The following is a 3,998-nucleotide window of genomic DNA, read 5'->3' on the forward strand; positions in this document are numbered from 1 at the left end:
CCGACCATATTTCATATCCGTGACCAATGGGAGAATCGTAAACGGGGGCTTCATCGATTTCGCCGAACCTACGTGTATAGATTCACTTGTGTAGAATATTTTAGCTGGACGCTCGGTGATATTCGATTGCCGATCGATTTTACGTTTTATCGAATATTATGAATTCGGATTAATCAAGCTACTTTGTACGAGTGTATATATTAATTTAAGTATTAAGAAATTAATTGGATGAGTATAATATTTAATATTAAAGATGATATTGAATTAAAATTTTAAATCATTTCGTTGATTTTTGTTTTTTTAAACGAATGATGGAGTTATAAGTTGGATTTAGTTATGGATTTTGAATTCTATGGATTTAAATTCTCTAAAATTTATGTAACTAATGACTAATCTATTCGAGGTTTTGGCAAGGTTGTATAAATTGATAGAAAAATATTGTCGTAATGAATTCAAGTAGTAATATCTAAGATTGACGCTACGTTAATGACTCGCGCCTTCAAGTTTTATAAACTATCTTATCAGTTTATTTGTAATTTGAATTTATATTGATTTTATAAATTTGCTACGTATATGTACTTACATATTTATTTATACACTATTTGATATACTATAAATGATTTGATATGGACACAATCTATTTATATTTATGAAAATTTAATATAAAACTCAATTATGAAGCGCAATTAAAAATTTAATACGATTCGATATATAGATCAGGATTATAGATATGAAATCTATAATTTCTTTCGAAAGAAAGAAAGAAAGAAAGAAAGAAAAAAGACGAGTTTAAAGGCTCGTGAAAAACTCACAACTCTTAATGCCTTCCTTTCTCCTTTAAGGAAATATTTCGTTGGAGCGGCGTCGAAAGTAGGATCACGCAGCGGGATTAAATCGGTGACACAGAAAATCCTGTTCCTCCTCTTTCCAATTCTTCTTGCATTTCTTCCTTTTCTTTTTCGAGCCACCACCCCCGCGACGTGATGTATCGCGTTACGGCAAAATGCCTCTTTGTCCTGATTTTCGTGCGGCTAAGGGGTGGCTGCAGCCTCCCTTTCAAACTGCAGAAAGGGATTCTGAAATATGACCACCACCACCCGTGCCAAGGTGAATACGCGTTTATACGCGCGTCGACCGTCTTTTGTCGATAACGTGTACTAGCGCGCGCACAAATCCCTAAATGATTTTAGGAAAAAAACGATTCCAAGATAGCTATTTGGATAGAAATGTCGCACGGGGATAGAAAGATCAAAATTGCATTCCTATTTTTTCAACGTCGAATGAAAAAAACCTCGTTTCCCTTGTTTCAACTTAAAATTCTATTCTAAAAAGTGAAACGAGTTTATTAAAAATGAACGCGGTTTTTTCTTTTCTTTTTTTTTTTTTTCTAAAAATTTTCGAGAATTCCTCGAGAGAAATTTTTTTTCTAAGCTTTCGAAGAGAAACAAATTGCTTGGAATCGACGATATTGGATTTCTCGTTTTTCGTATCTTTTACGGATTTTTTTTTTCTTCTTTTTTAGATTTTAACGAATCGTTATATTGAATTTCCGATCGTGACAGATCGCTCTGGATGCATCGGCGAATCCTCCGGGCATTATGGAAATAAGACCGTGTAGCGGAAACCGAATCGAGTGTCTGCCACGTCGATTGATTTTTAAAACGTCCGCCACGGATTCGCTGTCGTGAAAATAAATCTATCGTTTGGATTAGGTCAGAAAATCCTCCTTACATCGATCAATCTTACATCTTTTTCGGCCAAAATTCAAAATCAAATATTAATCGCGCATACGTTCGTTCTCGTTCCAATCGATCGACGATTTAATTTTTTAAATTAAAATTTTAATATTACGAGTATTACGAGCGATGAATTTCGATTGCACGTTTTCTTTTTTTTTTTTTTAGAAGAAGAATCTCGTCGGAGAAGATAGAATAGAATTTAAAGTACGGGGAATTTTAGTTCGAATAAATGGATAGGAAATTGTATTCAGGTATTAATCGAGGACTGTTTCATCGAGATACAGGGTTTAAAGCATTCTCGTTCGCTTATTTCTCATTTTATTCCGGTACGCTCGGCCAGCCTCCGTGAAAGCTCGCCCCTAATGACGAGGGAGAGCATAACGGTAGCAAATTCTGCCTTAACAACCTAATAAGAGCATGGCTATTAAAGCGTGAAATGACAAATGCTTTAATAAGCCGTTCCGTCTTTCGAAGCCACGTCTTTCTATCTTCTCGAATTTTCAAGAAACGTATTATTCGTATTATTCGGTCGAAATAGAATAGAAAGAATTTATATAAGTTATGGAGAGTGACTCGTGAAAAATTCTAACATCATTATTGAAATACGAATATGATGTATATTTCTCGTAATATTGTTATTACGAGATTTAGATTAATATTTTTCTTGAGGGGAAAGATAATTCTTTTAAATAATCATCGCAAGCTATAAGAAATATAAAATCTTTCTTAACTTATATATACAAATGCATATTTTTCATATATAATGACTTGCATATATTTATTATATGAGCAAGGTTATTTTTGGCTTCGAATGTTTAAAAATTTAATTCTTTAAACAAAAAATAAGAAAATTGCTTTTAAGAAATCTAAAATTTATCTTAAGACTCGATTAAAATCATGTTAAAATTAGGAAAACTTTAAACCGTTGTAACTTCGAAAATAATGACTTTTGGTCAACGAGTAAACGATCGTTAGAAGCGCAAAACCTTGCCCTATAAAACTCTTTTTCGTTTATCCCAATACGACTTCCGGTTCCCGAGATATCGTCGTGTAAAAAGAAAGATAATTTTTGTTTTATTATCTTCGTCTTTGTCGAATCTCTCGTTCGCGCCTCATCTCACTGACCTATCCCAAATTCCAGACAAGTGACAGACGAGATTCTTGGAAGAACATAATACGCATTTCCAGGAAAAAATGTGGGTCACTGGATAAATCCATTCGTAATCTCTAATATTAGTTAAATATTCGAACACGTTTTAATAAAAATCTGCATAAAAATTTGTAATCCATTTAATCGACAACTATATTTCTAAATGGAGATTATATTTCTATATTAGATATTCAAAAAATTATTCTATATTTTTTTTTTGCAATTACATTTTTTTATCGATTAGAACTACAGATTAGAAATATATAACATTTCTTTTTCATTTCGTTTTATATTATATTTTTATGCGAATTCTTTCTTTTTTTAAATAGAAATCGAAACACAGTTAAGGATTTCTACCGTTTTCATCTTTCTCTTCTTCGTTTCCCCTTTTCCAATTCCCACTCCGCCCAATTAAAACTTCTACGATTATCGTAACCATGGTTCGATTGTCGATAGGATACTTACGGATAATGCGTTAAAATGGTCTGGAACTCGATCGTTTTACCGTAGCCGGTAATTCAAAACTAGTTACGATTATAATATTCCAACGAAACGAAAATTCCAATTCACAAATATTTCACGAAAAGAGGATCGGATTTCTTTCTTATTTGTATCAAATTGTATCAATTAACTTGTAACTCTATCAATCCTTTTTTCAAAGAATCAACGACAATCAACCACGTAGAAAAGTTTAAAAAAACTTAAAAAAAAAAAATAAATAAAATTTGCTCGAGCAAACTATTCTTCCACCCTCCAATTCCTCCACCGACGCCACTTCCGATTCGCACGAGACGATGGTTCGCGGTTAAACGAAAAGAAATCGGAACGATTGCAAGTTTCGAGGATCGAACGAATTTTTTCCCCACCCCACCCTCCCTCTCTCCCCCCGTAATACACGAGATAAAAATTGAAATCTCCCGGGTGAACATTTCCGTGCGTTAGCCGGTGCCTTCGCGAGACCCGAGCGTGGAGGGATATCGATCGGCCGCGAGGTCGATGCACCGTCGCGTTTCACTACGTGAAATTCATTTTCAGCCAGCCCCCGGGGAGACATTCTGAAAATTCACGACCATTAAACGGAGCGAAACAAAAGTGTATCTGGGCGAACG

General features: G+C 34.2%; 1 protein-coding gene and 1 long non-coding RNA gene across 3 annotated transcripts in view; one reads left to right on the forward strand and one right to left on the reverse strand.

Annotated features, from left to right (window-relative positions):
• Positions 1-3,000, reverse strand: LOC116185665. The gene is made up of 3 exons (XR_004150535.1): positions 2,865-3,000; positions 813-1,076; positions 1-68 (listed from the first exon to the last, which is right to left on the reverse strand). It is a non-coding gene; the product is annotated as an uncharacterized LOC116185665 (long non-coding RNA).
• Positions 1-3,998, forward strand: part of LOC102672753 (zinc finger SWIM domain-containing protein 8) — a 73,243-nt gene that overhangs the window by 45,319 nt on the left and 23,926 nt on the right. The window lies entirely within an intron of this gene.

This window comes from Apis dorsata, unplaced genomic scaffold, assembly GCF_000469605.1.
Source record: "Apis dorsata unplaced genomic scaffold, Apis dorsata 1.3 scaffold_247, whole genome shotgun sequence".
Lineage (NCBI taxonomy): Eukaryota > Metazoa > Arthropoda > Insecta > Hymenoptera > Apidae > Apis > Apis dorsata.